The sequence below is a fragment of the Glycine max genome, chromosome 16, assembly GCF_000004515.6.
Source record: "Glycine max cultivar Williams 82 chromosome 16, Glycine_max_v4.0, whole genome shotgun sequence".
Taxonomy (NCBI): Eukaryota; Viridiplantae; Streptophyta; class Magnoliopsida; order Fabales; family Fabaceae; genus Glycine; species Glycine max.
The window spans coordinates 9367998-9382267 of NC_038252.2; the positions used below are offsets into that span (position 1 = coordinate 9367998).

The 14270-nt window shown below is 31.5% G+C and overlaps 1 pseudogene; it reads left to right on the forward strand.

The window, feature by feature from the left end:
- Positions 1–1549: 1549 nt before the first annotated feature.
- On the forward strand, positions 1550–3606 carry LOC100796638 (ABSCISIC ACID-INSENSITIVE 5-like protein 5; annotated as a pseudogene).
- The last annotated feature ends 10664 nt before the right edge of the window (positions 3607–14270 follow it).

Below are 14270 nucleotides of genomic sequence, written 5' to 3' on the forward strand. Positions count from 1 at the left end.
TGTAAGCAAGGAATTCTTCTGTGTATGAATTCCTCGAGCCACGGTCTATATAGAGATCTGGGCAATCACAATTTGAATCAGAAGATTATATTAAGAAATGGATGCAGAATTCAAAGAGATATCTATCTAGTAGCCTACTTGAATGGATAAGTTAAACTAAACAAATCAATTTAAATAATGTATGCACTATAATAACTTAATGTTCTCCAATGTAGTGCACATTGGCAAATGGTCGTTATATGTCCTAAGGACAATGTTGTCATCTGGTTTTGTTCCTTGCACAATAGGTCCGACAACTATTTGAAAGGAATTATTAATAGGTCAATTGTATTTTGTAATACATTTACTTATTGATTATTATTTGACATCAATATTTTAATTGTACAATACGCATAAATGTTTCTCTTAACCAATGCCTTAAAGGGATTCAACGATAGTAAAGGAAGTAAATCCAAGGTCACTGCTAGATGGATTATAGTTAAAGTAAGTCATTTAAACAATGTTTGTTGCCTTAAAAGTTAAATTTTATTACTCTGCACACCAATTTCGATTAACTTTGAATATCTAAATATCCTATTCAATTTAATGTAATAAGCAAAAAAGAAGCATTGAGTGCGAGTACTACGTGATGCATTGGATATCAACGATAGTCTAGAAGGTTTCAAGGATAATTGGGAAATGGTAATTGTTTAATTCAAAACTAATTCAATTTGTTATAATTGTATTATTTATACTTATTAACTTATGTTTTATTATATCATTCAATATTTGACTGATTCAAGACCATTTAAACCAGAGACCATGAAGGCAATTCGTAATCAGTGGACAAGATATTATCTAAAAGTTAAAAATGAAACACTAGGTATTTAAGTAATTTTAGAATTATAGAGTTATGTTAATTTAGATTAGGTTACAATTGATTTTATGTATTGACTTTCATTACTTTAAATATTTCTTTTAATTGATAGTAAATATTCAATTACTATGGACAAAATTTGAACTGCTTGGTAAAAATTGCCTGAAAATTGTTAGGATTGGTTTTGTTTTTCAATTTGCAAGTTAATTTGGGATAACTTAAAAAACAGACAGGATGTTAAAAAAATGTAAAAAACATCAATTTTTAGAAAAATCAATGATGTTGCACAAAAACAACATTAGTTTTTAGAAAAACTGATTTGTTTACCAAAAAGCATTGGTTTTTCAGAAAATCCAAGCAGAAAATAACATCGATTTTTGAAAAAATCGATGTTAGTCTACACATATTTTACATTTTTTGTTATTTCTTATTATACGATATCGATTTTTTAGAAAATCGATATTGTGTAATTTAGTTTAACATCGATTTTTTAAAATTGATGTTAACGTTGATACTTTTAACGTCGGTAGTTTCAACATTGATAAATAATCGATATTAAAAATCTATTTTTTAGTGATGTATAAGTTAGTTAACAATGTCTTGCATGTGTTCTTGTGCACAATAATCACTCTCATTTATGTAAAATTTTCAACAATGGTTGGACCCAACAAATTAAGATGTCTACCATATACGATGGCTCTCTTCACTCTTTACGACGAGTAGCTTCTATTGGCTAATGCTACTACATGCATTTTTTTTATTAGAGCTTAGTCTTTTTATGTTCTTTCGTACATGTACCTAAAAGGAAGTCAATTTTCTTTTTGAAGTTGACATTTTTTCTCCAAATTATAGGTGCATGCATGTTCAGAATAATTATGTTAATGAAATAATTATTTTTTTAAGAGTTTACTCAATTATGTTTTAAAAATAAACTAAACCTAAAATACCATTTTAACATTTTTTAAATAATTTATCTTGAAGGATTTACGTTTACATTGAACACACTTCACAGTTCAAACAGTTTCCCTCACTCTAACTGAATAATGCACTCAATTTGTCACCTTTAGCTTTCCTTTTAAAAATTATTTTGAGATATTAATTGCCTATTTGGTATCTTCTAACTCGACTTATATTGTCTTTTTTAATTAATAAAACATTAAAAAAAAAGATGAAAACAATGGAATGAATAAAATCTTTTGTTCCTCCACAAAATTGTTATTTCCTTTGTCTCTTGGCCATTCATCTTCACCTAAACTAGTGTCCTTCTCAATTATTTTTGCGTGATTAAGTTTTAAGAGATGGACCTAAATGGATGCACCTCATGAACCATACACGCATAGTTGTGATGCACTAATTTGAAAGGATGGCTCACGTGAGTTTTTAACTTTTTCCAATTGGGATTTTGCCATCCTACCAAATAGCAAGCAACAAAGAAGCTACAATAATCTCATTAAGAAAAAGACCCACCCTAAAGTAATTATTAATTAGCAAGGGCTAGCTTAGTTTAATTGGCGTAATCAAATTGTGTCACGTATAAATCTTAAGTTTGATTAGTATTGTTGATTATGTTTTAAAGGTTCCATTATTTATTTAGTTCATATACCAACAAAATCTTTATACTATTTTCCTACATTTTTTGACGCAATATCTTCCTACATTTAAAAATTAGGAAAAATTGTACTTTTGGTCCCCACTTTAACTCCAATTTCGCATTTAGTCCCCTGATAATTAATTCACAAATTTGGTCCCCCTATTTTATAAAATCCTGCAATGTTGGTCCCGAACGCCTCAATTGAATGTTGACCGTTAAGCAGTAATGTTGACTACCACATGTCAACGTCTGAGAGGCACCTTGAAACTACTTTTTCTTATTTTGAGCTTTTAGGAAGCCCTTCGATTTCAAGAGCTTTGGAAACGAGACCGGCGGCGGCGGAGGGAGGCCGTCGGGGAACTTCTCCCTGACGCGGCAACCGTTGGTGCACTCACTGACGTTTGACGAGTTCATGAACAACATGGGAGGTTCGAGGAAGGATTTCGGGTCCATGAACATGGACGAGTTGCTGAAGAACATTTGGACCACGGAAGAGGTTCAGACAATGGGGTCGGCGAGAGTTTGCACTAATGATGGCGGTGTCGGCGCCAGCCATTTGCAGTGGTAGGGGCCGTTGACGCTATCGTGGACCCTAAGCCAGAAGACCGTGGATAAGGTTTGGAAGGATATTTCAAAGGAATACGGTAGCCTCGGTGGGCCCAACTTGGCGGCCCAGATGCAGGGGCAGCCAACGCTGAGAGAGATGACGTTGGAGGAGTTTTTGGTCAACACTGGTGTTGTTAGAGAAGATGTCAAACCAAAAGATGGCGTTCTCGTAGATCTGTCTCGCGTTGGGAATAAAAATAGTGATTTGGGATTGGGGTTTCAGCAGATGAACAAGGTTACTGCTGCTGCTACCAGTTTGATGGGTAATCGGTTGAACAATGATCCGCTTATGGGTCTTCAGTCTTCTGCTAACTTGCCTTTGAATGTTAATGGGGTGGGAACATTGAATTAGTAGCCACAGATGCAGAGTCCACATCAACAACAACATCAGCATTAGCAACTACATCAGCAACAGCAGCAACAACAACAGATATGTCCTAAGTAGAGTACTATGACTTATGCAACTGCTCAGATGCCTCAAGGAATGGTGAGGGGTGGGGTTGTGGGGCTTGGTGGTGGTGACCAGGGTTTGAGTGTTCAAGGTGCCTCTTAGACGTTGACATGTGACAGTCAACGTTACTGCTTAACGGTCAACGTCCAATTGAGGCATCCGGGACCAACATTGTAGGATTTTATAAAACAGGGGGACCAAATTTATGAATTAAATTACCGGGGGACCAAATGCGAAATTGGAACTAAAGTGGGGGACTAAAAGTACAATTTAGCCTAAAAATTACTCATTGTTTGAGTTTCTAATAAACACATATATTTTTAACTCGTTTTATTCCTTACATATAAATTTTTAATATGTTTTAGTTCTTGTCATATAAGAATTGAAACGAATAATTTTTATGTATAAAAATTAAAATGAAAAGATTGTGAGATATATGAACTAAATGAGTGATTAAACTTTCTTTTAAAAGTATGTATAAACTAATTACAATACACCACACATTCACAATAGAACATTACGTTTGTTTTTTTATTTTTCAAAAAAATACACAAGAAAAGATAAACCTTCAATTTAGGAGACCCGGGGCAAAAGGTGGGCCAAAACATATGTGACAATTTGAGAATAACATTTTTGCTGGTACACCCAAATGTCTTATTGGTATTTTTAGTTACAAATAGTATTTTATTTTTTTTTATTTCTACAGTGTCTTTTTTTCGTAAAATTGCACTCCCTTAGTGTAACTTCTTTCGTTAGCATCCTTTTGTGAGTGTTTGTTGTTTCCGGTGGTGTACGTATGTTGTTTATGGATATACAGTGAAGTTTGTGGTTTTTCATCGCTGGAGAAGAAGAGATACATATTTTTTTTTCAAAACATATGAATTGATAATCCGTATGTTTCATACGGTTTGTTAATTCGTATGGAACAATTTGTATGAACCATACGGATTAACAATCCATATGTTTTGAATTTTTTTAAAAAAATTATAATTTATTTAGAATTTTTTTATACATTTAAATTATTTACAAAATTTGATAATTAAACAAATTTGATATTTAATTGAATGTTGTATTTAGATGTTTATTACAATAATTAACAGTTAAACAAATTTGGTATTTAATTGAATGATATATTTGGATTATTATTACAGTGATTGAAAATTAAACAAATATGGTATTTAATTGAATGATGTATTTAGATGTTTATTACAAAAATTGATAATTAAACAAATTTGATATTTTTTTACATATGTAAATTTTTATTAAAACTATGATTTTTATTTACAATTTATATATGTAAACAAATTAATTATTAGATAAAATTTAATTGTCACAAAATTTATTATGTAAATTTACATGTGCATTAAATATACATTACAAATTTTAGTGTTATATATAGCAATATTAATTATTTTATAACATAATTGGTATATTAGCTTAGTTGGTTAGAGTGGTTTGCTAATAACGTGAAAGTCAAAATCCGTATTGGACTTACGAATTGTCAATCCGTATCAATTTTACAAAAGGATAAAATCGGAATTTCACATGCTATGTTGAGTGTACTAGCAAAAATGTTGGGTGTCCCAAGCAGTTCTCTAAAGGCATTGTTTAAAATCCAGGTCGGTGGAGTGCAGTGTTTGGCTTGTTCACAAAATTTTCAATCCATTTTTTTCGGATTAATAATCTTTATCATTCCTGAAAAATGACAACTTTTTTAGTCTCCTACTTTTAAAATTAAAGTTCTCATCTTTTTTTTTTTGAATTACCCATATTTTTGTCTCTAAAACCCACAAATTTTAGAGACTAAAATCTAAGCATTTAAAAAATATTAGGAAGGAGAATATGATTTTAAAAATCGGGTACTAAAAACAAAAAATAACTTATTTTTCAGGGACAAAATATACCATTAATTTATTTTTCTTTACCCAAAAGGCAATGAGTCAATGGCATGGGATATCCATTTGGAAGTTAGGAAAGGGCAACATTTTGGAAATAAATAATTGGGGGATAGCTAAAGGCTTTGCTGTTTTTGCTTCTACTCATCACAACACTAAGAATCATCATTTAGGTCCACTAATGAAGCATACCTTAATAGTGCAAATATTAATAAAAATTTCTATTACGCACAGTGAATCAAAATGGGGCCTTCCAACACATGGTTTTCCAGTACTGCTAACTGGACATGGAAGCTTCATCATTGTTTGCTAATTTAGGGTGTTACCAAAGGTTGATTCGGGACATCCTTGGGTTTGATCACATTTATCATTCAACATGTGATAAGTCCTTTCTCATTGCTATTCTTTTTTGTCATTAGGCATGCAAGTGTTTCCTGATTAAGTATTTGCTTTGTGTAAAGCTAAAAGAGTAATGTAAGTAGGAAAAAGGGTTGATAGAAGACTAATAAGTAATAACCATGTATGAAGCTTGTTTTATAATTGTATTACCACATATCCATACTAACAGTCACAAGAAATTGGGAATCACATTTCGATCTTGCGTACAATTAATTTTATGTAATAGGCTTGTATCAACTCCTAATATCATAAAAAATTCTAACATGCATTTGTTTTGATTCTTATTTTGCAACTTTGTAACTTCAAATAAATTTAATGGAATTAAGATTTAATCTCTTTTTTTAAAATAATTATGGTCGAGGTTGATTCTTTAGAGAGAATAAGCTATTCAACAAGAGTCTAAACTAATTTTATATTGTTATCTTATTACAACTCAGTGTGTATAACAAGATTGTTAATGTTTATAATAATTAAATTAAAAGTCATATCAATGATGATTTATGATTGAATGACAATGTATAATTATTTTATACGGACTATTAAACTCTTATTTAAGAAAAAGTTAAACATTTCTTGAAAAGGTTAAACACTACTGGAAATTGGTGCTTCTACATCGGTTATATAGCACATATGACGTCAGTTTTCAATCGTCATCATAGCGGCTGTTGTAGAATGATAACCATTCTACAATGACAGTTGATCACCCATCTTAGAATATTGCTCATTCTACGACAGTCGTGACGGCAAGTCCATCGTAAAATGTGTCACATTCTACGATGGTCATGTAAACAGATCTGTCATAGAATGATTCACATTCTACGACGGTCACGTACACAGACCCGTCTTAGAATACAACACATTTTACGACGGGTGTGCTGTCTATGTGACCGTCTTAGATTGTGTTCTTTTCTACGACAGGTTTGACTTGAACCATCGCAGAAATGGTAATTTTTTTTTTGGGTCACATTCTAAGACAGGTTTGTCTACGCAACCGTCTTAGATTGTGGCCCTTTCTATGATGGGTTTGGCTTTAACCGTAGTAGAAATGTTAATTTTTTTTATGACCTGGATTGTTTTAACAGCTATATGCATCTATAATTTTATGATTTTCAGTATCATTTTGACACCACACAACCAAGCAAAAATGAAGGTAATGACATTACATACCAATACATGTAATGAAAAGATAATGATGAACTGCAAAAAATGATAATGGACCTAGGATTAAGGGATATATGACTACCACTACTTATAATATGCTTGGATTAAGAGATAAAGCAAAATCAAAAGCTTAAAACTGCACCTTCTACACAAGAGTCATGGATACCAAGACCAGCCCAATAAACATAAACATTCATTCATGTCAAGTCATACACATTGAGATAAACTGGTGTTTTGCTAGGTCCATAGCCAGCAGAATTGACTTTCTGAAATGAGGAAAAACAAGTTGTTGATTTTCCTTTCAAATGAAGTGGTACAATAGATTTCCATCCTTTCTTAGACTTCAATTTCATCTTTCCCTTAGGGAACACCAGCATAGTACCTGCATGCAGCAAGCATGTAAGCACAAGCATCATCTATTTATGTTTATGTTCGCAACCAACAAGTGTATCGGATCGCACAAGTAGTATAAAACGGTGAGAACCGAGTATCAAACTCTTGGGGAACTTGTGTTATCTAACAAGCTATTTCGATAAATAGGCGTCTGGTATGAAAATATGATTGTGGTTATGAACAGGTATTTAAACTATCTAGGCAAAAAGAAAGAAAATCACGCAAGAGAAATATTGTGTAAAAACAAGTAGAGAATGCATTGGTCTTCCTCATAGGTTCCTGATGCTAAAAAGGATGTTCTCTATCTAACAATGTTCATGCGTTCCTATGTTGTCTCTTGGACTACTAGACCCTGATTCCTCATTGTTGGATCAAGTGGCCTCGGAATAATTAAGAAGGGGGGGTTGAATTAATTATTAATGAACCTTTACTAATTAAAACTTATCCTTCTTAATGTTACAAGATTCAATTATGCTTTTACTACTAAGTTAAGAAAGTAAAGAACAGAAATAGAAACTTTAACCAAAAGTAAAAGCGATAATTAAAGTGCACAATGGAAATTAAAGAGTGTAGGGAAGAAGAAGACAAACACAAATTTATACTGGTTTGGCAACAATCCGTGTCTACATCCAGTTCCCAAGCGACTTGTGGTCCTTGAGATTTCTTTTTAACCTTGTAAAAACCTTTACAAGCAAAGATCCACAAGGGATGTACTCTCCCTTGTTCTCTTTGAACAACCAAGTGGATGTATCCTCCACTTGAACTGATCCACAAGAGATATACCCTCTCTTGTTCTCAGTTACAAAAACCCAAGTAGATGTATCATCAACTTGTACCACAAAGGATGTACCCTCCAATGTGTTAAGACAAAGTTCTCAAGCGGTTAGTCCTTTGAAACTTTGTGAAGGGAAAACAAAAGATATCTCAGGCGGTTAGTCCTTTGTTCTTTTGGAAAAGGGAAAAGAGATACACAAGAAGAATTTAGGCGGTTAGTCCTTGACAAATTCTTTTTGGCAAAGGGAGAAGAGAATGAAAAGATATAACACACTTTTGTTTTCTGCGAAAGAACAAGGTTTGGAAACCAGAAAACTCAGAAAGCTTTTAAAAAAGGAAGAAGAAGAAGAAGTTCAAGAAGATGTTCAAAGAGATTCAAAGGTTGGAAAAGAATATATAAAAAAGTTATTGAAATGCAAGTCAAGGTCTTGCTTTTATAGACTCTTCATGTCTGGTCAAGGAAAACCATTGGAAGAGTTATAACCTTGAGAAAAACCTGAAAACCATTGGAAGAGTTACATCTTTTGATTTTTATTCAAAACTTGTCACTAGTAATCGATTACCAAAACCATGTAATCGATTATACAAAGCATTTTATGAAAAGATGTGACTCTTCACAATTGAATTTGAATTTCAACGTTCAGATACACTAGTAATCGATTACCAATATATTGTAATCGTTTACACCATTTAAGTTCTTGTACCCCGATTCCTCGTGATAGCACAACAACTTAGTCTCATACTATCAAGGACTTTAGAATCAGACCAGTTTCTACTGTTGAATGACCCTAACAAAGCATGCATCTACATGATCAAGGTAAAAGCACACTGGAATGAAAAGAAGATAGCACAGAGAACACACAAAACATCATTACATAGATAAAAATATATTTACATAAGGTACCTACAGGGGAGATCCAACAAAGGATTTAGCTTTCCATAGTCCGAAAACCTCCTTTACAACAAAGAGAATAACAAGATGAAAGACTACAAAAACACAAGTGGTGAGGATGTCCCCTTCACCTCTAGGATCTCACAATCACTCACAAACTCATCTAAAACTCTCAAAATGGCTTCCGCTTCAAACTCGCATCTCTGCAGATCTTCACACAACAAAATATCTCAGAACTCTCTGGAACTTGGACCTTTCTCTCTTTAGAACCTTCGTGCATGCAGAGCTTCTAAAGAAAAGTGTCAAACTCCCTTTGCAAATCTGATTTCAGGCTTAAATAGGTTGTAACATCCCATTTTTTAACATATAAATTCAAAAGCTTTTTAGAAAATAAATAAATAAATAAAGAGCAAATAATAGGCTGAGTACCCTAGGTATAAATAGCTATGTTAAGTCAGGTGCCTCCTTTTCCTCTCATTTTGGTTTTTCTCTTTTCTCCACTCAAAATCCTTTCTTTTTCCCGCAGCCCACCAAACCTATCTCAGAAAAACGACGATCTCGGACTTGTTCACCGTTGGATCGTCGTAAAATTTGATTACCAAGTTCACAACTCAATTACGAAAATTCTCACCATTGGGATCTTGATATCATGACTGAGCTAAGAGAAACACCGCTCGCATTGTAGCATTTTCCTTTCCCATAGAAACCCAGAGCTGTCTCGGTAAAACTATGATCTCAGTTTCTTCAACCGTTGGATTATCATGAAATTTTGATATTTTATTCGAAATCCAATTGCACACAATTTCACCGTTGGGATTGGCGAGATAATATTCGTGGAGGGAGAAAAAGGAATCACATGAAGACAGTATAAGTAGAGGCTTCAATCTCTTCTCCGTCTCTCTGACGTTCGGAAATTCTAACGGAACAGTCAGAGAAAAAACTGGAGGAATCTTAGGGAACCGCTAAAGATGCCGCTATCACTGTTGGAAGACACGTGAGTCCGCTTAGAGGTAAGGGATGAGCTATTCAGAATTGGGAATTAGTGAGAATATGTGTAGGGATCCTTAGAGATATCAATTGGAATGAGTTTTGGGGTGTTTTTGCAATTTTCATTTTATCCTTATAATTATTACAATGAATTATATATGTTTGACATACCAATTTTTATGAAATTGATATGCTATTGTGTTGAGCGTGAACCCTATAAATCGAGTACTTTTTCTAATTAATATGAATTGATGAAATAAAGTAAGGAGAAATTTAAAGAGAGATATTGATTTTGTATTTTCTCTTTTTCTTGCTGTTTAGGTTTTTATATATAATTTTAAAAAATTAATATCATAATTGAAACTGACCAAAGTGTTCATATAATTATTTAGAATTTGGGCATTGAAAGCTTACTTTGAAATTTGTGATTCCATATGATGTATGCTAGTTTATAGATATTGAGGTAGTTATTTATATTAATAATTTATGTAAATAATATTGTAGAGTGTTATAGTATGATTCCAAAAATTATTAAGTGTTGGAGTTTGAGAATATTATGGTTAAATTTGATGAACATGTGTATGTTGTACCTTATGAATATCATTGGGAATGTTATGAGATGGTTGATGTGATATTATGAGATGTTAAAGTGTGGACATGATATTCGATTGTGAATAAGTGGATGTGTTAACACTTGATGTTACATTAATTATATTGTGAGCTATGAATTATACAATAACCTGACCAGTGTTTATGCGCAGTGTTAAAGAGAAAGTGTTAAATTGTAGTCCAATTGTGTTAAACATGTTTGAAACATGAGTGTGAGGTCGTGATATTGTATAATTCATGAGTAGTGTTTATAAATGAAATATGTGATGAATTATGGCATAATATGTTGCCTTGAGATTATAATATTGTTATTGAGATTGAGTAAAAGTGTAAAGTAGAACATGTGTTGAATTGTGAGATACGTGAAAACATGTGATGGTGGATTGTGACATTATAAGATGTGAAATTGTGAATGAGTTTTGGTTGTGAATAAGTGTGTGATTAACTCTTGATGTGACATTATTTGTGTTGTAAGTTGTAAATTGTACAATAACCCGACCAGTGTTATTTTGAGAAAAGTGTAAATGCACAGTGTTAAAGAGAAAGTGTAGGTTTCCTATTTAGGAACCAGTGTTAAATTGTAGCGCAATATGTTGTACGTGTTTAACACACGAGTGTGAGGTCATGTGTATTGTATAATTCACGAGCAGTGTTTGTGTGCTAAAATGATTTTAGGGGTTGGACCTAAATCAGGAGGGAGAGGCCCTAACGGACTCTTCGGAGTGTAGGCCTTGGGGGTCACCGGGTTTGAGTGTTCCTTTAAGCCTATACTGATCCCATATGGTTGAAGCATTCTCGCAAAACATCGTGACCCTGACTAGTCTCCCTATGATCTTACTTAGTGAGAGTGACCTGACAAACCCATTGTGTGGTGTGTCTTATTATGTACTCCTAAGTGCCCCGGTGTGGTTTTTCATTGACATGGTACCACATTGCATATAGGCTTGAGTCTTAGCATAACTGTCTCATACGCTTGCTAATTGTGTATATGAAATTGACGTGTTATTATGTCTTGATCAGAGCGTGTGATTCTTATGTAATGTGATTGATGATTGAAAAGTGAACTTTGAATGATAAAGTGGGGAATTACGTGAATTACGTGTAAGTAAGTTTTATTTGGTTTATATGATATGTATATCTAGTTGTCTTGTTTCTCTATTAGTTAGGAATGTGATAACTCACTCCCGTGTTTGTTTATGTTTGGATCCTGTGATGATCTTGAACTTTGTGTTCGGGGGAGCAGATGACTAGGTGAATGCTTTAAGGAATATGTGCTAAGGACGTCAAGACACGACGCTCTGATAGGATGTGACATTGGGGTATAGGTTTTATATTAATTGTATAAAGTCTTAGATAGTCTTGTTTGAACGAGATGACTTTATTATATGATGTAGAATAAATTGAATGTGACCTTTTATCCCTTTGAAAGGCTTGTATTTAAAAATGTAAAAAAAACTTTTAATTAATATTTGAATTTTTATTTCTTTGTTAGTATATATGTGAGGGGTAGAGGGTGTCACATAGGTGGCCTTGTTCATGCTCGTGCGCTTAGCGCAGATCTGGATCGCTTAGCGCGCATAAGTGGATTTTGGCTAAGCACGCTTGTTTCGCTTAGCAGATGAGCTGAAGCGGTGCGCTTGATGACCTGGAGCAGTGCGTTTAGCGAACTTGACAGCTCATCTTCTTCTGGATTCTTCCTTGTGCTTAGCCACTGAAGGTTGTGCTTAGCGAATTCTCACTAAGCCAGCAGCTTGGCTTAGCGAAAGAGTGAAAAATAGCACTTTGCCAAAGTTGCCTATTTAACCTCAAATTGAGAGAAATTGATTATTAAACGCACAAAACAAAACTATAAATTATCTATTACCTATATTTAACAAAAAGTACTTATAGCATTACAAAACAACCATAAATTGGGAAAGTTTGATACAATATACACAGGTTTTATATACAAAAGTTAGTCGTATTCATCGACTAACCACTACTAAAAAAATGAGTTTTAACATCGCCCTATTAACATCGGTTATTTGAAAACCGATGTCGTTAAGCACTTACAACATCAGTTTTCAAATAACCGATGTTAAAATCACACTAAATTCAGTTTTAACATCAGGTATTTGAAAGCCGATGTTGTAAGTGCTTAACGACATCAATTTTTAAATAACCGATGTTAATATAAACTCTTTTTTTAATTATTTATATATTTTAAAAAAAAAATCATATATTGAGTTATTAATTATATTTTAATTTAAAAAATATAATAATTAATTAACAATAATAAATTCAAAAGGTAAACATTTAAAAATTAAACTAAATTTTTAAAATAAATTTCGTAATTTTAATTTTATTATTTCATGATTATAATTTAAATATAACACACATTTATATAAATTATTTGATATTAGTTCATTTGAAAATTAAGAAAAAATTGTTTGATATTAGTTCATTTGAAAATTTTAAAAAAAAACTATTTTTAATAATAGAGTTTAACTTTTATAGAATGTTGGTAAAAACAATTATATCGTAAAAAAATTAAAATTTGTTATTAATATATTTTATTTAATTATTATAAAAATAAAAGAAAATTAGTTTTTTTCTTCTTAAAAAGGTAAATGGAGAATATTTTTTTAAAATTCTATGAAATCCTACTATATTTATATTATCAGATTATCTTTAAATTTAAAGTAAATTAAAATATTTGTATATATTACTTTGATTTATTAAAAATATATGTTACAGTGGTTTCATTTAAATAATTTAATAATTATAGTTATGCCGTATATATGTAGGATTTTAAAAAATGATATTATAATTATTTTTAAGCAAATTTTTTTAGAACAAAAATAAAAATATTTTCATGAGACACGAAAATTATGTTTTAAGTCTTTAAATTTGAGTTAATTATAATCGACATGTAATTTATTTTTATTACATTTGTCATTTTTTTATTATTTTTAACCTATTTTTTTAATTATGTGAATTTTTTATTAATAAATTTAATAAAAAAATTATTTAGGAAAGAAGAAACAAAGAAAAAAGATTATATTTAAATAGTGATGAATTTTGAGTAAAGATAATTAATAATTGATATATTAGATTTTTAAGTCTCACATCTCCTCAAACTTTTTATATGAGATATGAATTGATTTGATAGTATTTTAAGTTCAGTTATAATTTGATTTCTCTAAAAAAAATTACAGTCATGGAGAATGTTTTGTTTTATTTTTACTAATTGGAGAATGAGTAGAAGATTAAAAAAACTGTATTTTACACTGATTATTATTTATTGTGGAATTAAAAAGTATACGGGTTACTCAATTTTTAAGCTTTCCGTTCACTTAAGAAAAAATGAACTCAATTTCCTTTTTAGATTATTTTTCTTAATTGACTAATCTTTGAGATATGATCTTTTTTTCTTTCTTTTTGAGAGGAGAGGTATGATCTTCTAATGATATATAATTAGAAAATTTTATTTTCCATTAATCTATCCGCAATTTATTAATATAAATTATTTTTTATTGTATGTGTTACTATTGTATTATAAATTAAATTTTAATATTTTAAGAAACAGGTATTATAAGACTATTAAAAAATTAGTTGTGCATATGTCACATGGCTATCATCATACTAATATTCTTTAAGGCAAAAAAAGAAAATTG